This window comes from Saccostrea echinata, unplaced genomic scaffold, assembly GCF_033153115.1.
Source record: "Saccostrea echinata isolate AGI-Se365-2 ecotype Australia unplaced genomic scaffold, CSIRO_AGI_Sech_v1 ptg000018l, whole genome shotgun sequence".
Classification (NCBI taxonomy): Eukaryota; Metazoa; Mollusca; class Bivalvia; order Ostreida; family Ostreidae; genus Saccostrea; species Saccostrea echinata.
The window spans coordinates 2,360,972-2,383,828 of record NW_026889767.1 but is presented as its reverse complement, the minus strand read 5'-3'; the positions used below and the strand labels follow the sequence as shown (position 1 = coordinate 2,383,828).

Genomic DNA, 22,857 nt, shown 5'->3' with positions numbered 1-22,857 from the left:
AATAAGCAACACTATTAACACACGTCGAGTCACTACACTACTAACACACATGTCGAGTCACTACACTTCTAATATATACATTACAAATAACCATTTTAAATCACACGATGAGCTATACCAGTAACACATAAAATTATACATTCCCAACACGAGTCACCATACTACATACGTACACAAAATTACCACACATCATAACCTACACAGCTAACACACATGTCGACTCACTACACTACCATTCATATAATGATATATATAAATGAGGTCATATAATGAGTCAATACATTTACAATAGAGTCAACATGCTCCTAAAACACACTTATATTAGGTCATTATAGCACTTGTTACATGTACTTACACATGAATCACTATTGGGACAAAAGAATTCTTTAGATGAACGTGTACTTGTTATTTAATCTTTGTCTAGCTGTTATGATATTTTAACAGCAAATTTTATACTCTTTCTTGCAAATTCAAAGATTGTTCTGCTTTCTGGAGGGGCATTTAAACACTTCAATTGACCACGATCAAGTCATACTGACTTATTCCACTCCACATTGGCACTCTACTATGGCTGTTTTTCTTTTGTCCACACATTCTTAACAAATGGAACTGAAATACATATATAATAAAACCATTAAAGCTTTTACATTAAAATGAAATAAAATATATCAATGATCAAGTTTCCAATCTTAATTAAGACACAACAACACTTCTTTAAAAGCAAAAGGACAAGAATAAATTTAAAATTTAAAATTCCTAAAATAGCTAGTTAACATTTTGTGTATTTGATTTGTATTAAATGATTATATCCTTTAGAACTTGTTAGCCTGTTGAATTACTGTAAATGTATAATATTTAGCGTGTACGATATTTGGCAGAAGTTGATTATTGAGCAAGTTAGCGGGGATTTGATTTAGCGCATTTGTTAATGTTTATGTGTATTTGTGCATGACATTTAGCGTTGTACTTGAATTAGCAGACACTGCTTTCCGCCAAAGGCGCTAAAAAGAATACACAGTGAAAAGTAATATGTTTACAGTATACAGTGGCTGCAACGTTATTGTTGACAACTTACACGAACGATCACGTTACATGAACGATTCCGCACGATTAACGCACAATAAAACCTGCACGTTACACGATCTTACACGATTGCTAACGCAAACGCACGATTCTTCACGCAAAATAGTTCAAATTCTTTAGGAATGGATATTTTCAAAACGAAATAAGGCTTGATACTTATTTTAGATTTCAAATAATTATTTATATTATTTCATCGACTTTGAAAAAAAATTTTTAAAAAATTGAATTGGTTATTTCTGGAACTAAATATATGTAAGACTTATTAATTATTTTAGATAACAAATAATTATTTACGTAATTCTCCGACTTAAGAAAACTGATTTTTGTCGTTCTATCAGAAAATGTACATGTAGCTGGACCGTGAGCTTTGATTGAATTGATTTCATAATATGCAGAAAGGGATAAATTTGAAAAAAAAATGGCATGAAAATGAATTAAATTATAAGTTTTATCCATGTTTCCATTTGTGAGTCTCTAAAATCAACAATTATTTTACAAAAATAGTTAAAAGTAAGCTCCAGAGATAAACACTGATGAACGAAACCTCGACAACCATGTCGTGTACATGTACATTCCGAAAATAGAGATTTGTTTATTTATTTGTAAAAATATCTATTTTTGATCTATTGATTTCAAAAATATCTTGACCATAATTAGCAGTAAACATAATTAACATCAGAGAAAAAATCCTTAAACATCTAAGTATGGTTTATCACAAAAAATTACGCGAGTTGACGAGAACACAATATTGTACGACTTGCTATATTGCCTATTTCCAAGCGATAATTAGTTCGTTCTGCTTTCAATTATGTAAATCGCGTTTCATTATTTTATTTGGATTGAAAAAAAAAATCAGACAAGCGAAATGCTTGTATAACAAATAACATTCCGATAAAAACTTACAAAACGAAATTTACACGTTTCTGAATGCACGATCACGCACGATTAAAACCGCAAACGATTGAGTCTGATACACGCACGATCTCGCACGTTACACGAACGATCACGCACCTTACACGAACGATTCTACACGATTGGTTTGTCAACAATAATGTTGCAACCACTGTATTCACAACTTAACATACACTTTCTGAAATTTTGGGTTAGGCCATTCCAAGTTTTTTCTCTGTTTAGCATCCACCCATCTTTCAAAAACCTACCTACCTATTCGCAAAAAACACACAAACCAAAAAAATAAAACAAAGACTTTATAGTCGTAAAAATGACGTCATTCAAAAGATTCGATTTTATAAATCTATTTTTCTCTTAAAAATATCTATTCTTCAGCAAAACCGAGGTATTAAATGCTTAAAATATTCCTAATATGACATCTTGTAGACAAATATTTATAGAAATTGACAGAATTCAAAGATTTTGACCAGAATAACTGATTTCAGGACTCCTTATTATGTTCCCCAAACGAAGTTTGGGAACATATTGTTTTTACTTTCTTTTTTCGAAATTTCTTCTCTGGTACTTTATTGTCCGCGAGTGTTCTTGGAAACTACTCATCCAGATGAAACCTTTTTAGGGTTAATAGGCATGTTGTGTAGATGTGCGGAACAAAGGTCATTTTGCATGCACGTGCGCGCGCGTGCGATGAGTGAAATGGCTGATATACTTAATATAGCCATAACTTTTATATTTCTTGATGGATTGCTTTGAAACTCAGAATATAAAATTACATTAGTAGTCTAGACAAATGACTTGGTCAAATTAGCATTAACCCACGTGCATGCACTTCACTCTGATTGGCTGATACAAAAATCTCAATAACTTCCTTGATTTTTTGAGAAAACACATTGAAATTTAAAATATACATGTAAGTATATATTATAAGGTTCTACAACATATTATATAGGATATTGCTTGAAAACACGTGCATGCAGATGTGCTGCAATCCGATTGGCTGACACTTTAAAAGACTATAACTCCCTTGGTTTTCAACTAAAGAGGATGAAATTTATAATATAGACAGGCACATTTGGCTCCTACAGTACGATACTTTCAAAATTGAATGCAACGTCATGCCTGTGCGTGTGCTGAATTCTGATTGGCTAATATTTAAATGGATGTATCTCTTTTATTTTACAATGAAATTCTTTGATATTTAACACAAATGTATATATTGTGAGACACTATAAGAAAATTTATGTGTTAAATGTAGAAAGCACGTGCAAGCACATGCGCTGAAATTTGATTGGCTAATACCCATATGGCTATATCGGAGTAGTTTTCCATTAAAATACCCTTAAAAATAAAGTGGCCATCTATATTACAAAAGTATTGTCTAATTCAATGAAGCTTGCAGGGAATGGGGCATCATAAGGGATTGGGGAGCCGTTTGGGGAACATCTGTAATGGTTACCGTTACAATTAGCACTAGTTCTGTATGTTTTTTCTGATATGGGGTGTCAAAAACCAAGGCACACGCAGACGCTAAACATAGAAAAAACTTGGAATGGCCTTATCGTTTTCTTTTGCCCTTGCCATTAATTTCCTTTCAAGCTTTCCAGTTTAAAGAGCCAAACTTTAATCTCATCTTCTTCTATAATTTACATATCAAAAGGTTGGAATCTTTACAGTTAGGACTATATAAGTACTCACAGAATACATGCATCTAGACAAATAAGGATTTTTCAAAATAAAGACATGCATCCAAGCAAGTCACTTATAAGAATATTATAAATGAAAACATTCAACAAGCTACACAAATTAGATTCATTTAGCTTTTCCTGTATATTTATCTGTCTCTCATTAGTAACATATATTAATAAATGGAGTAAAATGAAAGACCTAATTCTAATTACACTAAAAGTCTACCAAGTAACAGTAATATGTAATTAATTTTATATGTTTCATAATGTGCATAAGGAGATGGGTGAACAAGGCATGCAAAAAGCCTATAGCTTCAAATGTATAAAAGTCATATTCAAATGCTGAATTTAGTATTGAGAGAAAAGTTCTTCTTTTTGAAAGGTATAACATTATACTACAAACAAAACTTTTCTGTGGAAAATTCTTTAAGCAAAAATCATTCTATGATTAAAAAAAGTGGTATTCTTGGGGTTCAAACCCAAGCAATGAAATTAAATCCTCAGTTTTTTTCTTAGAGACTAACAAGCTAACCACTACACTACATACATGTAGCTCATGACAAAAATGGACATTAACATATGTAAATCACATTTAAAAATGTGACTTTTGACTAAATGGATTTCAAATATTTCTCTGAAAGATATGAATGTTGTTGTGTCATAAAAGTGCATTTTTTCTTAGAAGAGTAGGTCATTTCACCATGTTTTTGTCAATCGAAATAGGAAAAGTTTTAAATATGCTTCGAGTATAATCTTACCAAAATATGGAGTGAAGACCTATATTCATATTCAAAAAGTATGATATAGGAGGAAAAAATGATCATTTTTGCCCTCTTTTGGTGTGTATCTGCTATTGCATAGATCAATAGTATTAATCTTTATAAGATTGTAGCAAATTGCAAAGATTTTACATAAAGTATACATTAATGTTAAATGAAATATCAAAGAAAATTTTGACATGATTAAGATTTAACTCTTTAAATCTTTTTTGTCACACAATGGGCATTTACTTGCCTTGTTCGCCCATCTTCTTTATCAGTAGATAAGGTTTATGATTCAGACTGCATCTGATAATCCATCACTAAAATGTAAAATCATAGAAATAACTGCACTATGCTCACTTTTTTCCTCCCAGAGCTCTTCTTTTCATCTTCAATTTCTTCCTCTTAATTTCCCTAAACTTTTTCTTCTATTGCAAGTTCTGTAAAAAAAAAAATCCAATTCAATAAACTATTAAACTGACAAAAATTCAGTTTATCAATTTTCATATTTTACCAGATTCATGAAAAATCTGGGCATACTGAACTTTTTTAGTGATTTATCTGAGGAAAGAGTGGTTAGTACCTTATTCATTTTCAAGTACCTGCTTGACTTTGACAGAAACGTTTTGGTACTAGAATGTGGAATACATACTTTCCTCATTACCTAAAATATTTCCATGACCTCAAATTCACTTATATTTCTTGCTGCTATTAAAGCCTTGTCAAGAAATAACATGTTTCCCCTATAAGAGGCATCAACTAACAAGTTTCCAAGTGTGCAGCTTAATTCACACAAAAGAAAAAAAAACTGAACAGATTTACAAGTACCTGCCAAGAAGACTAGAAATGCGTCTTGATCGACATTTTCAGCCTAAGGTAAAGTCAAGGCATAGTCATGTAACATGTAACATTTTTCATGATGAATTACCTATACAGTACCGGCCAGACACAACCTAACAGAAAGCGAACCCAGAGCGCACCCCGGGTTCGCTCTCTGGGTTCGCTTCGGGTTCGCTTGGGGTCCGCTAGTGCTGACCCCGAGCGAACCCGGAGCGCACCCGTAGCGAACCCGCAGCGGACCCAGAGCGAACGCTGAAAGCGAACCCCAAATTCAGTAGCGGTCCCAGAAAGCGAACGCGCGTTCGATGTTGCGTAACAGAGCTGTCAATCAGGATTAGCGATTAACTCATCAGCGCGTCGACCAATCAACATGCCGAACAGGTCTGTCAATCAGGATAAGTGATAAAATGCGTTGACCATCAGCGCATCGACCAGTCAACAGGCCAGTTTGTAATCTAAACATTGTACAAGCAAAGCTTGTGAATGTACAGTGTAAAAATATTATTAATATGATTTTTAAACATGATTTTGCATTTATATATTTTAATTCTCCAGACAACATGCAATATTTACACATCTATTTTCATCATTTTTTATTTTCAAAATCTATTAATACATAATATATTTTTATTATCCAGGTAGCATATTACATGTAAAATTACATAATTATTTTCTTTATAGTTTTAAAATCCATTAACATGATTAATATATAAATATACATTGCGTAAATTTATCAGACAATAAGTACTTTAATTCATAATAGAAAAAAAGAAGATAATAATGGTTATAACAATTGTTACTAAAAAAAAGAAAAAAAAAACTGGTCTTCGATAAATTATAGAATTTTATTATCTCAAGATACAGTAAGAGAACATGTACGTTCTTTAATTTAATTAATTTTTATTAATTATTTCAATTTACGTGCACGTTTTAATTTATCCAGATCAACATCGAAATTATCGATCTTAATAATTGATCATGAAAAAAAAAATCAAATGTTCATTGTACAGTATAAATGTGCATTATGTCAATACGTAAATTGGAGAAAAAAATCTCATTTTTTAACTACTATGATATTCTTTTACCAAAATTTATTAAATAGCTTGATTTAAATACATGTATATAGAGAAAGATTATTTTGTCAATTTTAATTATCCTACATGTAGACCTTACATTGTATGTTTTTGAATTTTTGTAACTACTTGCAAGTCAGTCCCCAAAAAAAAAAAAAAAAAAAACAAAAAAAAAAAAAAAAGCAAAAATGCTTATCTCTTTCCATCGCGTCGATATATATAATTATACAGGTTTATATGCATGTTCACAAACTTCTTACATGTACTACATGTAATTTTCGAAATACTTTATATGGTTATAAAGAACAAGAGGCCCATGGGCCACATCGCTCACCTGAGTAACTTTGGCCATGCTGTTCATTACCAGACTCCCCCCTTGTAATACCTATTGTTGCCCCACCCTCCCCCCAGGGGCCATGATTTGAACAATTTAGAATCTACACTACCCCAGGATGCTTCCACATAAGTTTCAGTTTTTCTGGTCCAGTGGTTCTTGAGAAGATTTTTAAAGATTTTTCCTATATATTTCAATGTAAAACTTGGATTCCCTATTGCATAGGTACCTGTATTTGAACTTTGTAACTGTCATAATTATTTAATTTTAACACTTTAATAATCATAGTTTCAAAGTCAAGCCAAAGTCATCACGTGTCGGTAACCATCCACCTGTTTCGAAGATCTTGCGGGTGCTAAGAGCAATGCAGTGGGTTTTTTTAATGGGGCGGGGGGGGGGGGGGTCATGAATCAGTAAGGAACACAAACTATTCAAGTGATCATTTACATGTATTTAAAACAACTTAAAAAAATAATATATACTTATCAGTGGACCAGTTATTAGTTTTTGTTTGTCTGTTTGTTTTGGTTTTTTGTTGTTTTTTTTATAAGTCTTCCGTTAAACTCGCCTTATAAAACATTGATTTATAGCATGGAAGTAAATTATAAATGATCTGTAAAACGAAACTCAAGTTACACTGTATGAGAATTTTTAGTGATTATCACGACCTACATATACATGTAATGGACGACAAGCTAGCTTAAATATAAACTGCTAAAATTTAATATGAAAACTTAGCATTTTACGTGTACAGTATGTCTCAGCTATTTCATAGATAAGATCGTAATTCAGTTGTTTGTCTTTCAAATATTTAAATTACGATTTAACAATTGCAATTACAATTGGAAGTTCCAACTTATTTTAAAACGCATGAATAATGTAAACAAATGAATTTGAAAGCTTTTTTTTTTTATTAAGATACTCTTATCAATTTCACTCCATTGGATACATCGAAAATAAATTTAACACCTTTTCTTCTTTTTCTTTCGAGATATACTTAGCTTGTAAGTTAAGAAAAAATAAAAGTGATAATTCTACGTCGAATGTACTGTGAAATTCTTGAAAATTTATCAACGTTCTCCATATTGTCCTTTTCATGAACATGTTTCGATCGCCATAAAAACAGTAATGATCGATTTCACTACTGTATTTGGAATATACAAGGGGCGGGGCTTACTGGCGGCAAGATTAAAGCGGGGTCCGCTTCACGCATGAGTGCGTAAAGCGAACCCGGAAAGCGAACGCCGGGTTCGCTCTAGCGGACCCAGAGCTGACCCCGAGCGAACGCAGAGCGAACCCGAAGCGCACCCAGAGCGGTCCCAAATTTTCTGAAAGCGGACCCACAGCGGACCCGGAGCGAACCCAGGAAGCGAACCCGGGGTGCGCTTTGGGTTCGCTCTGGTGTTAGGTTGTGTCCGGTCGGTACTGTATACAGTCCAATCTCATCATCTTAATCTAGATGACACAAAGTAAAAAAAAAATAAAGATGTTCCTGGGTTCCAGTAAAGAGTACTCAAATACCGCTTAATCATACAATCATGTAATTATGGAGATAATGAACAGTAATCAAGCTCAAGAGTCCATAGAAAAAATACAAATCAGGAGCAGAGCAAACACGGACCTATAAAAACATCAGAGGTGGGATCAGTAAACATCCTCTGCCGATCAGTCACATTCGCTGTGTGCTCCTTGTCATGATCTGGAAAACGGAAAAGTCTGTAGACAATTCAATGTGTAAACAGGCAATTCAATGTGTAAATAATGGCCTAACAATTAGTATTAAAAACATCAGTCCGCATTCGACTTAATGATAGATTGTTTTTGCTGACCAGGTCATTGTATTGACCATAGCTAATTACACACATGCAAGTCACTACATCCAGTCAAAGTTGATGTTTTAATTTTTTTCTAAAAATATTTATGAAGGAATAAGATAAGTACCCGGTAATTTTGTTGACTTGAAGAAATACATTGATTGGGAAGGGGGGGGGGGTACTGTGATAATAATTACCTAGTCCTTTTTCATTCTGCCTTTTTCTTTATCTCTTTCCCTTTCTCTTCCATTCCACCCTCCGGCTCATTATCTTCCATCACTTCATCCCCCTCAGAAATGGTTTCCAGTACATATAAAGTACTTGATGAATGACTTACTCAAAATTATGGACCCATGATATAGTTGTTGTAATAATGTTACATGTACACACACTGCAAGTCACTGTGCCCTGTAAAAAATGTTACCTTCTTTATTTATATTTAAGGGTCAAGAACTATATATTAAGAATTCATTCTTAAGTTTTACAAACAAACGATATAAATCAGGATTTGGAAGGGCTTTGTAAAAATACTGTGAGATACATATGTAATAACCTTGTTCTTTCTTCATCTTGTCCTCCTTGTTCTTCAGCTTTTTCTCCATTTCCTGATCTTCCTTCATTTAATCTTCCTTAGTAGCTGCTTCTAGTAGAAATAAATATCAATGAAATAAATAAAAAAAATCTTGACTCAAGAAACAGTAATGGTTACACATCTTATAAAAAAAGAACATTCTCAGAATATTTGTGAAGAACTAAATAAGGATTTTATCTAATTAAAGTAAAAGACATTCCTATCAAATAGAAAACAAGAAGTCTGTGAGCCAATGCTCACTAGTAATTATAATTCCCGCACTGATTTGAATTTGGTACGGACAAGCACAGGGATAAACAGGAAGTTGACATCAAATTCATACAAAAATGAATCCCACCATATGACATGCCTAAACAATTTAAAGGTGTGCTAAACTTTCAAGCATCATCCTTGAATAGTTGTTGAGAAAACTGTGATGGAAATATAGTATGGACAGAATTGGAGGGATAAACAGGAAGTTCACATCGGATTCCTACAAAAATAATTCCTAAACTTAGCATGCCTAAACAAAGAGTGTGCTAATATATCAAGCACCTGCAATGAGTTGTTGCTGAGAAAACTGCAACAGAAATTTGGTAAGGACATGGATATACATGTATAATAAATATGACTATTACTTAAATCATGGTTCTGTCATTCCATGTAAACTTTGACATTCTTCTGTGGCCCTACCCTACCCCTGGGGGCCATGAATTGAACAAACTTGAATCTACACTACTGGCATTTCAGGATGCTTTCAAATACATGTAAGTTTCTCAATTAATGTAAAATTGGTCATTTTCATTGGGTTAAATTTTCATGATTTGAGGAGATTTAACTTGTGGTTAAAAAAAAAACAAAAACATGACACTATATAGCATAAAATTTCAATATTTGGTTTCACTACAGTGTATACTAGTAGCTTAACACTGTACGGGGTTTTTTTTATTGTGTGTATCCTGAAATGATACCTTGATTTTTAAAATTTCATTTGAAAGACATGCATCTTTCACTTCTATAGTCACGGCTTAGTGATCGAACAATCTCATTACCTATTTCAAACATCTTGGATTGACAAGGTGTTAGGAACAAGAATTGAACAGGGACCTATTGATTATAATGCGAGTACCGGCAACAACTACCGTCTAGGCTACTGTGATTTGTCAGTTTCAGGAATTAAGATAAGGGATATTTATAATGAACACTTAAGTAATTATTGCAAAATATAAAGTCTAAACACTTGGGAAAGACTATGAATTATATATTAATTCTACTGATTTAGTTAAAAGTTTTTGGTAGAGACTGATAAAGGAGACTTAAATTTTCAATTCAACTTTCCAGCATCATGTTTTATACAGTGTAAGCATGGTCTGACTAGACATATGCCTGAGATTTTCTAATGTCAGGGTTTTTGACACTAATGTTAGTCGGTTAGTCTCATCAGACTAATACATTTTCATTTGGACTAATAAAATCTGTGGGTAATAAGTCCGAACAGACCAAGGAAAAATTCTGGAAAACAAAATGAATAAATTATGATTCTCAACAACCTTTACTAAAAAAAAACCGGCATGTATTTTTAGCTTTCTAGCTTCTTGGCAGGTAGTAAGGTAATTCAGAGTCAAGTTGGCGCTCAAATTTTACGACTGACTGATGTGAAATTAGTAAACATTTTAGTGATCATGATTTAGTCCTGTACAAACAATTGAGGTGGATTCCACCCAGAATTTGACTGGACACCAAGGATATTCCACTTTGAATGCACAAATTCCAGGCATAATACAGGGGGAGACTGAACCTTCTGATATTCCGTCTCAGAGATTCCGCCTAAATTTAACAGATTCCAGTCATCAAATTCAAGGCTGAATTTAGTTCAGGGGGAAAATAGCTGGAAATTATAAAAAGAAATACTTTGGACAGTTGAGACGGAATCTATATTCGGAAGGAATCCTGTTATTTCAATTCTAGGTGGAATTTCAATTTCCATGCAGGCAGAATGTCAATTTCCAGGCGGGGCTAATTTACATTTTCGCCACAAATTTTCAGCTAGTCTCCGCTTGGTTAACGCTTGGTTTCCGCTTATATTGCTTTAATAGTTATAGTAAGTTTTACGCCTGGAATTTTACCCAGAATTCTGTCTTGATTACACCTTTTTCTCCAGGTGGAACATTTTGTACAGGGTATGATACATAAAAAAAGATGTCAAACATTTTGGGTGTATGAACGAGATTAGGAATATAATCATACTTCCTGCATGATCATGAGATTTTAAAAAATCTTTGGAATAAAACACTTCATGTAAATGCAGTGTTTTTTTTCAAAAAACTATAAAAAGTACATTGTAATGTTTATTTTTAGATAAATCGTTACAAAACACTGATCTTTCCTTTTTTGACGGACTCATAAAATCATGAGTGAAGTAGTAAAAGAAGTACTAGACATGCAAAGTCAGGACATGTTTGTTGAAACACCCTGTATTAAAGAGATTTCAACTCTTATGTATTTGTTTAATCATTCATTCCACCCAAAACCAAAAAAGAAGCTTTTTAAAACAATATTCTACTTACGCATTAAAAGTACTGCCATCTTTTTTCTACTGGTGAATATTCAAGTTGTAATTAAATGGGTTTAATTTGTGTTTACTGGCCAATAGTTTTCAACACCATCTGCAGGAACCTTGAAGTTTTCCTGTATCACCATGAACCTAAAAAAATCGATGTTATATATTTCAGTATCACAAAACATGCACCTAAAACATTCACAGACAGACATTACACACAAACAAACCTTCCATGTTCCCTTTATCAGCTGTTTATGCCATAATTTGAAAATAATCATAAATTATGAATTTGCTTCATCTTGCACTGATTTAAGTCCCAATATTGTTTTGTTAAATAATTAATACAGGTAAAAAGCATGTTTTACTGACCATGGTGACAAATAATACATTAGACAAAATTAATACATGTATCATGCTATCAATAAAATATGAAAAATGTTAGCGTGCATGTTCACACACACTTGAGTAAGTTGACTGACTGCTTCCAAAGAATGTACATGTCCTCATTCATGTAATCCTGTTCCATGAAAATAGTTTTCATTTATACCCCTTTATAAAATGACACATGCATGTCACTTACATACTGCAAGACTCTGCGTACATTGAGTACACTACTTTCACTTTGACCTTGAACTTGACTGAATACCGATTCCGACCCTGTTTGTGAATTTTTGTGTACATATTGAATCCTTATCTAGAAATATACTCAACTTAGCTTTGAATTAATAAATAATATAAATTGACACATTAATTGAATTTACACGCTACATACATGTAATTGTAAACAACAGGAGGTATGAGCATTAGCTGTGTGTTCATAAGGGGGGAGGGGGGGGGGTACTCCCATATGAAACAGTCTGGGTGGTTTAAACACAGGCACATATTTAGCTTCCATAAACTTGTAACAGAGTAGCATTTCTGCCCCTATATATGTAAAATATGTAATTAGAAAGCCATGACAAAAAGTGGTCAAGGCAGGAACAGGCATGGAATAATGACTGAAATATTACATAACACAGTTTTACAAATAAACCCTTCACAGAAAGTTGTGCTAGGTTCCCTACATGAACTCATGGATTCTGAAAAACCTGTACCAGAAACCTGTGCCATTTTCCATACCTGGAGACCCTGATTTGGGAAACCGGCCATGTCAAAAAATAACCAAATATGGAGTCATGAGATCTGCATGTGCCTTAATTAATTCATCTAAATCTGGGTTAGGATCTTGGAGAATCCCCTGATGTTGCTGTAGATGCCAAATAGAGACTGAATACAAACTTTACAATGCTTTACATTATTAATTTGATTAGTTTTAGAATTTTTAAAGTTTGGAATTAATACATGTATGAGAGTGCCACATTCATTTTTATAGAACTTATCTACACTATCATTTTAACAATTTATAGTAGTTTCTTATTAAGAATCAAATGATTCAATGCACAATTCTATAGTAATTTAACTTAATTAGGCCAAATGAAAAAAATTATGTGTTTCTGGTGACATATGCTAAAAAAAATTAGGCTAGGTAAGTAGGGAATAACTTTTTTTTTACTTTACTGTTAATTTTGTTTACTTGTTTGTTTGTTGTTTAATGTCCCTTTCGAGAAATTTTCACTCATATGGAGATGCCACCACTTGTTGGTGGAGGGCTGCAAATTAATAGACCTATACTCCGCTCTCAGGGCCAATTTGAGCAGTGAGGGATCTTTTTCATGCCAGCACCTACTGCGACATAGGACCTCTGTTTATATGGTCTCATCCGAAGGACCGGTCTCCACGTCCCACAGTGGGATTCGAACCTGCAATCTAAGGATCAACTCCTTACTTCGCGACTCTAGAGCAAACACTCTAACCACTGCGTCACGCAAGCAACACTTTTTATTTTGAAAGCATCAATTAATTATTCTGTACATTGTTTTTGTATCATATACATGTACATAAACATACATGTATATGAATAAACAAACATATATATATATATATATATATATATATATATATATATATATATATATATATATATATATATATATATATATATATATATATATATATATATATATATATATATATTATATATATATATATATAAAGTAGGAGTACTCTTTAAAACTCTTGGATGGATAGACTGGTTTTTACAGTGTACGAGACATGCATTTTATGGACTGCACTATGAAAAAACTTTACTATGAACAAAAGTATGATTCAAAATCTCGATTTGGAATAAAAAGTAGTAGAGTTGGTGGGGTAAAATTAGGTCAGCTGGGTTATGGGAAATACATGTTGTTGTTTTTTTCAGCCTAAGTTTGTTCAATTTGAATTTAATAAAATCATAACTTTCTTTATCATGTGATGACACAAAATGAAATGAGATTGTTAACTTAGGTTAAATCATCATTGATCAACAAAGACTATTTCAATGTCTGTCAGCTTGCATTGAAACATCCAAGGATAAAGATTTCAAATGGCTTCTATATTAGACTTACTTACTTAGACTTTTAGTTCAAAAGTGACAAAATCATTCAAGTTGACCTAAGTACAATTCCAAGTGATATACATGTATATTAGTTATGTATCTTTTATAAAGTAAGAAAGACACAAGCTATATTAGCTCAGGATCATGAATCCTTCTAATCTGATTTGCACAAAGGAAGTTATGATCATGCTATGTAAAAAGCCGTGAGATTAAAAATACATGTATATAGTTTGAACCAAATCTGCCTCATTCAAATTTTGTAAGTTAGAAACTGTCTTCTTGGGACAAGGATTCCTTGCCTACACATTGGTTTCTGTGCACAAGAACACCTTGCTTTCAGCCTCAGATTCTGTGTCCATATCTTGGGTATGTGGAGCCCGTACATCTTTTCTAAATTTCCTATATGGGTTCCGTGCCTTAACTGTGTCTATATACTCTATGTCTATTTCACGTCAAAATTTTGGAAGAACACTATATTGCGACTCGATTTGTTTTAAAATATGCACATTAAGCAAAATAAAAGTTTTGTATTTCATAGATTTCAACAATTGGAAATGATAATATTATTAAATCACAAACTTCAACTCAACCTGAAAGTACAATTTTTTTAACAAGTAGAATTTCTCTTAGCATGCTTACCAATAGACGTACTCAATATATATGGGGTATACAGTCCACCAATACATTTCCCATAGGCGACAATGTTAACCTTTTCTCACACTGTTTTAAATCCTTGCTTTACATTTTAGGATGGAACAACTCTCAAATAACATCTCAAGGTGGAATGTCAGATTGTCAAATGCACACATTCGCAAAAAATAAACATCTGAAAATGAAAGTAATTAAAACAATAAAAGTAGAGCATTAACTTTTCCAAAATCTAGGGTGTGCACATATCAAACTATACAATTCCTTTCCTTTAAAGTTGCCCGCGTGGCGCAGTGATTAGAGCGTCTGCTCTAGAGTCGCGGAGTAAGCAATTGATTCTTACGTCGCGGGTTCAAATCCCACTGTGGGATGTGGAGACCGGTCCTTCGGATGAGACCGTATAAACCGAGGTCCCTTGTCGCAATAGGTGCTGGCACAAAAAAGATCCCTCACTGCTCAATGGCCATAAATGCCGAGTATAGGACAAAATTTGCAGCTCTCCACCGGCAAGTGGTGGCGTCTCCATATGAGTGAAAAATTCTCGAGAGGGACGTTAAACAACATACAAACAAAACAAACCTTTCCTTTAAAAGATATAATGTCGAAATCTTTCCAATGAACAGAGCCAAGGGAAAATTGAATGCACACTTTGGTGCTAATATGGTTGATTTAATGACCATTTTAAAATTTTTTTTACTTCAGTGCAATTATCATGATTATGGTGCATGGCACAAGCCTTCAGCATATGCCAGCGAGTATGTTAATCTTTCTGTACGTCGATGCAGGTTTTTTAAGCTTTGTACATGCTGTAGTGTGGCAAAGCCTTAATTTGAAGAGGTGTGGAGCAACCTTTACATCTTTTGTGTGTGTATGTGAATTTACAAGAGTCTCACTTAGCCTATCTTCTTTTACGTGTTGGTATCACAGCTGTATCACGTATCACGCTCACAAACACCACAGTGGAAGGTTTAAAATATATGCACAACATAACTTTTGTGAAATACCTGCACTTGACTGATATCACATGCATGACTTAATAATTTTATACGTGACTCGAATGACCTCTGATTTGTTTATCATGTAAATATTTTGAACTTGTCATTTACACCTTTATATAACGTTTCTTACTCTATACTTACCATAAGGGGTATTTACATACTAAAATAAATCACAGAATGACATCGAAGGTATAATCCAATAAGTATTCTATGTTATTAGGTTCACAATCAAGCATCACGCCACAACAGTTACGATTAAGTAGTAATTCGTTCCGGTGATGACTCGGAATGAAATTTTACACAGAAAAAAAATGTTTATTACTTGAGTAAATTTGAGTAGATAGGTTAATCAGACAATTTTTTTTTTTACTAGAAATAAACATGGTAAATGGAGAGGGGGGAGGCTAGGGGGAGAGGCATTAACAATGTTCAAATAGATATTTCTATATATAGTCCCTGATTAGACTAAGTGTAAAATTTATGCAGTTCTTCATATATACGATGGACAATGTTTAGCAATTCATGCACCGATCCAGTCCAGTCCACTCATATTTTTTTATATTTATTTTTTTATTTTATTTTATTTAATTTATTTATTTATTTGTTTTGATTTTTCAAATTTGTATGGTGTAGTTTTTCTCGGGGGGGGGGGGATGGACAAGTTTGCGTTTTTTAAAATTTATCTATTTATTTTTTAAGTTTTGGGTAAATTTCTCAGTTGGATTTTTTTTGGGGGGGTGGGGATGGAACCCCCCCCCCCCCCGGAAGAATTCCTGGATCATCTCCTTCTGATTAAACAATAGTGAACATGAATCACTAACTCTAATGAATAAATAAGGTAAAGTCTTGGAAACCACATTTTACAATTACCGTAATCACACCACATCAAGTCTAGAGACTGTAATTATTTCTCTTACACGGACAGGTAAGCAACTAATGATTAATATTTAAATGAATTTGTTCATTTGAAATTCTGTAAAATCAGTCGAGAAACATTTAAAATCGAAAAGTGTGATTCTTATATGGTGAGAACGTACTGTTAAATACTTTTGTAATCATACATATTTGAAGCATTTTTTTTTTTAAATAAAGAATAAATTACAAATGAAGTGCATGTCTTGGACAAAGATAAATAAGATAAATAATTTCTAACTTCATAAAATAATTTATTTAACATCTGAACTGAAGATGAGTTGATGGCAATATGTGTGACTATAAAGGATAGAGATAATTCCAGTTCAGTTCATAACTAGAACAAAGAACCAGATACGTTTGATATATTACATGAAGTATAATTTTTCATATAAGTTGAACAGAATTAATTGATACGAGTGTATGAAATAGAAACATGTCAACATTATGAATAATTCGAGAAAATTCGAACTTAGACTCGATGACGACTGCAAATTATGGTTAACAAATGGATTGGGCCATGTAGTGGATTTAAAGTTATATGGAAATATATTTAAATAATTCTTTAACCTTAAAGTTTTATTTTGTGGATTATAACTAAGGAATTTGAACATAAATTTTTCAAGGGCATATAAACAACGAAATCTAAATACTCTATGTTTATCGAGTGATTGATTAATATCTTTGTATATGGAAACGATGTGATGTTTTGTAATTAACGCTTTAATTCACGGTAAAATCAACAGAAAATTAACTTACCTGATGAGATCATTTGTTACTTTGTAGAAAAATCGAGATCATTACACACCGGAAGTCGGCCATAGTATTAGTCTGCATTGCGCATGCGCTAGAATCAAAACCGAGTAAAGTGTGTAAGTGCCATTTTTTGATCATAAGTCGGCGTGTGAAAATACGGGTGTAAACCGTCAAATGACACCAACTTTTTTTCTCGATTTTTTGGGCATAAATAATCGAGAACTACCCATTTTTCGTAAAACGGCAACTCACTACAGTGATTACTGTAGTGACTTGAAAAACTGTAGTGAGTTGATTGATGTGTCAATAAGTACCTGAGCTGAGTTGAAGGTGTTTACAAACGCACACACACACACACCCTCACATGCATCACCGACCATCCGAGGACTATGACACCCCACCTTCCTCCGAGGACCATACTTTCTAATTGAGATATTTTTTCAAGATTTGGTATATTTACAAGGTTTGGCACTAGTTACACGATGGGGGGTTGCATTATGTTGTATTTTGAAAATTAAAGCATGATTTTTTCACTATGCTTTAGAGGACGTTGTGTTAACGTGAGAGGACGGTGTGTTAACCTTGCGAGGACGGTGTGTTAACCTTGCGAGGACGGTGTGTTAGCCGTGAGAGGACGGTGTGTTAACCTTGCGAGGACGGTGTGTTAACCGTGAGAGGACGGTGTGTTAAGCTTGAGAGGACGGTGTGTTAACCGTGAGAGGACGGTGTGTTAACCTTGCGAGGACGATGTGTTATCCGATAGAGGACGTTTTGCTTATCCCCCACAAAAGAGATGTAAACAAAGTTAGGAAACACATTTCTTGTTTTCAATCATTCTTACGGTGCGCTGTAAGAACGTGCGCCATGTGTGTTGAAAATAAGGGTCATCATTCGTCATACACAGGCGGGGGGAGGGGCGGGGAGGTTGAAAGCGTCGGACATAAATCTTAATTATATATTTTTAAACAAGACCTTCTTCGACCCTTCATACACATAAAATATTTCATGTAGACCTCAACATTGTTTCAACCAGCAAAAGTACCGACTTTGTACGGTACATGTAGACCCCCCTCCCCCTCAAGTATTTCCCGGGAAAATGGTTTTAGAGGGGGAGTCCCCTGGAAAAACTGGATCTAGAGAAGGATTTCTACTAAGAAAAGCTAATATTTTCGAGAGATCATCGGAGCTTAAAAGCTATAAAGTGTGACTACCCCTCAAGCCAATTTTCTCTCCACTTAACATTTAGTTTTCGGCTTTTGTTTTATATTTTTCATAATTTTTGCCGATTAAGGAAAATAATAAAAGAACTGCAACACCCTTTTTATTAATGCCGTTCCTTGATAGTACTACTTTAATAATAAGTGAACTTACAAAGGCTGATGATTTTAATGGCATTTGACCCAACAAAAAGCATTACAGAACAGATATAAAGAGCTAGGTTTCCATAGTGTTTTTTTCTTCCTTTATTTACATTCATGAAGATAGATATTATTAGATATTATAATTCATTACATGCATTTCATAATACAAAATCAAATCTTTGAAAAGAAAATATAAATCTTCCATGGACATGCACTGCCATGAAAGGGTTTATCCTCGCAACAAAAGTCCATACACAACCCCTATGGCAGTACTACAGGATGACAGGGACTCTCCTTGTCATTACAAAAAGTACTTTATAACAATAACATAGGTTTCCATAGTTGAATGTATTTACAATGTAGAATTGTCATATAATTTAATGCGTTATATTTTCTCCTTTTCTATATAGATTAATTACAAACCTTTCTACGCATAATTACGAGAAATCATGTAAAACTGAAATCATATCGGATTTATTAATTACTGGTTATCAAAAGTGACATGGATTGAATTTTTACTCAAACTACACGTATACTTTGGCCCCATGTTTTTTGAGAATTTTTGTTCCATCTTTTAAGTTAGGATGAACTTTCCCTTAAAATGAATTAATTATAGATAAATAAAGAAAAAAAACGCCATGGAAAGAAAGAAATATAGTTAAAGTCTTTCTTAATATTACATTATAGAAATTGATAATGTGGAATATTGATGATAAGAAGCGATGCGTAATAAACTTGTAACACAGGCGTCGGAACCGGAGGGAGGGCTAGAGGGGGCAGCCTCCCAAACTTATTTTTTCAAAGATAGACATAATATAGGCTTTGAAAATTGGGGCATAGTCCCCAAATGTTTTTGGGGTGGGGGTTGGTTTAGCCCCCCTTTCAAATTAGCCGCCCTTTACAATTTTTCAGTAAATATACTATTATTCTAATCTCAGTTTATTTTCAAAAGAACGTTCTTCATTGAAAAAAATAGCAAGGTTTCAGTAAATATATTCTGAAATTAATATATGTATAATTTAGTAGATAAATGATATAGAAAGCTGTATATCACAGGACAGAACTATACATGTACATGAATGTGGGAGTAATGTGGGCGTCAATATTCAAAATTACGTTCATTCATGCAGGTGCTACATGTAAGTGATATTTCTATGCAGGTGCTAGATGCTAATTCCATACAGGTGCTATGTGCTATTCTGAGTGCAAATGCTACACTAACTTTTAAAAAATTCCAAAGATTGACAAATAAACCATGTGAATAAGTGCAAGCAAGGATGCATATTTATAAAATATGCCAAAGAAGGTGAAAAAAAAAATAAATACATACTTTTGGAAGAAAGCCCTACATGTAGGTGTGAAATCATGTACCCCATAAAATTAGACAGAACGCCTCTTTCAAGGAAACTGAAATTTTAGCTTAAACTCAACAAATTCATGTGACTGTATATTGAGTGCATATATGAAGAAAGAATAAGGGAAAATGACAAATGGTTAACAGAAATTGAATGCATTTGAACAATCTTGTTTAAGTTTTTTTTTTCAAAACTCCTATAGATTATGCTATAATCAAGCAAAGATTTTTTTAATGTGTACAGTCAAAACTCTTTAAAAGTATCAAACAAAAATGTTTCTGGCAGATTGAATTCTAAGAGAAATGTTATCACCCGGTCGTCACATACATGTACGGTATTCCTGGCTCGAAACTAAAACAAACAGAATCTGATGAAAGAGGAGGGAGGAAGAGTAAAGAAGTAGCCAAAGGCGGATCCAGCACATACTGGCGCGCGACGGGCATGCCCCCCCCCCCAACTTTGAGTTTTTTTTTTCTTTTTGGGTATACACTTTTAATTTATCCACACGTAACGACCAGGCACATAGTTTCAGGACTAATGATGAACTAGTATCGCTAACCCAGGAAATACGATTTTAGAGTTTGGACAATTTTTTTCTTTTCTTTATTTTGTCAAAGAAAACCATCCGTGAACTGCTCTCCTCCTCCTTCCTTTCTAAAATTTTGGATCCGCCGCTGTTCACTTCTATCCTTAATTCGTCTAATATTATTTTGAGTAAATACTAACAGCGCTGTCATGTAATTTGAATGATTCATACAGCTTTCCATCATCGCTAAAAATAAACAGTTCTGTATTGTTAATATTTTGTAGTTATTGTACAGTTTCTGCTCATTTACAAAATGAAACGACCACGAAGTGTTCTGTATCGCAGTTATTGTACGTTACTTCAAAGGAAAACTCATTGAGTAATGTCAAAAGTCTATTATAATTATCATACATTATTGCTCATGTTGTGCAAAAGAATTAAAAAATAACATCTCAAACGTTTTATTATACAGTTAAAGTATATCATTGAGGGAGTTAGCAAGATTCCAGTTCCCCAAGGCCAGTACTTCGCCGTGGGAAATAGTCCTGGTCGAGGGGAAGTGGAATCTTGCTAACTCCCTCAATGATATACTTTTAACTGTTTTATTATACCATACAAACGTAAAATTTAGAGGATTCAGATAGCGTGATTTCAAAGCAGGGATTAGCTCACTGAACTAACTCACGGGGATAAGTCCATTCACATATCATACCAATGTAAAAGTAAAATCAAGAGGATTTCGGATAACCGGGAATAAGCTTTCGAAGCAGGGAATTAGTCACATCTAATGATCAATTAACTACGGCGCGGATGCAGACGGGCACTACCTCCAACCTTTCTACAGAGATAGAAAGGGGGGGGGGTGTCTGTTACATCTGGGGACGAACAACCACAAGAAGTGATATTTTGAAAATAAATCTTATTACTAATATCAATTGTTCTTTACATGTGAATGATAAATATATCATAATACTATAGTGTTAATTTTTATTCTTTATCAAAAAGGGAATACTTCAAAACTTTTTTCTTCTTTTTCTTTTTTAAATTGACTTATCCATTAATATAAATATTTAAAAAAAAAAATTGCATATAGATTTCCTTTTCTGTTTTTTTTTTATTTCTCTATTATATCTATTACAGCTCAATACATGAAAACGGGATAAGAATGGACAAACCTGATCAAAAATTTGTAATGAAAATCGAGGAATAGCAATTATTTATAAAATTTCTGAAACATTTTATTATTACCAATATATATCAAGCGCGGATACAGGCATTTTCCGGAGGGGGGGGGGGGAGGAGGGTACACAGCCATGCACTCAAAAAAAGAAGACTCGGACATTATTGTCAAGCTAGGATTTAAAAAAAACATAAACTTATCCATACCTTATATAGCTATTTCGTTTTGGAAGGGGGGGGGGTGTTAAATCGCTTTACCTTTATAGATATACAGAAGATGTATAAATGTATGTGACTTTCTATGCCATTGTAAAAGGGGTCCGTGTTTTGTAGAGGGATTGGGTTTACTATTAATATCATTTCAACAACTCTAAAAATCCCAAGGGGACCGGATCCCATGACCACCCCCCCCCCTCCCCAATTACGACATCTTAACTAAAGATATTCCCAAGATGCTTTTGTTTTACATCCAAAGACGTATCTTAAGATGGTCCTAAGATATATCCAAAGTATGCTGCTGGTTGGGGAAAAGCTGCATCTGATTTGGTGATAGAAAACGAATTCGTGGCGGATGTCTGAGAAAAATTGATTGAAATTCTAGCTTGAAGTTAATTTTCAATCCAAATTTGCTATTCTCATACGCTTGATGCAGAAGACAAATAATAATTTCAATTTCCGAATAGTTTGAATTTAATTCAGTTTAGAAACTTCTATCCAATCTATTCTTTTAAAGAAATCAATATCTTTTAGGGCACGACAATTTTCATTCTATTGGGTGGGGGGAGGGGGTAATTAAGAGGGGAACGCTGGCAGATTTTGGAAATAAAGAATCTGTTCCTGAAAATACATGTATAAAAAATATCTCCTCCATTGACCGAAATCAGTGGTATTAAGCCGATATCCGTACCAGTAGGTACGCATACATGTATCCTCAGATGTCGAAAATCTCCACAGCTTCGAGAGTTTACATCTATAGATATATATCCCTTCAATCTGTTGGTGAATTACAATGA

At 33.6% G+C, this 22,857-nt stretch overlaps 1 protein-coding gene and 1 long non-coding RNA gene across 2 annotated transcripts in view; both read right to left on the bottom strand.

Annotated features, from left to right (window-relative positions):
• The window catches only part of LOC133189389 (receptor-type tyrosine-protein phosphatase kappa-like), a 326,872-nt gene that overhangs the window by 236,953 nt on the left and 67,062 nt on the right, over window positions 1-22,857 (bottom strand). The window lies entirely within an intron of this gene.
• Window positions 566-14,897, bottom strand: LOC133189491 (uncharacterized). The gene is made up of 6 exons (XR_009721485.1): window positions 14,749-14,897; window positions 11,641-11,777; window positions 9,056-9,145; window positions 8,700-8,910; window positions 4,802-4,881; window positions 566-609 (listed from the first exon to the last, which is right to left on the bottom strand). It is a non-coding gene; the product is annotated as an uncharacterized LOC133189491 (long non-coding RNA).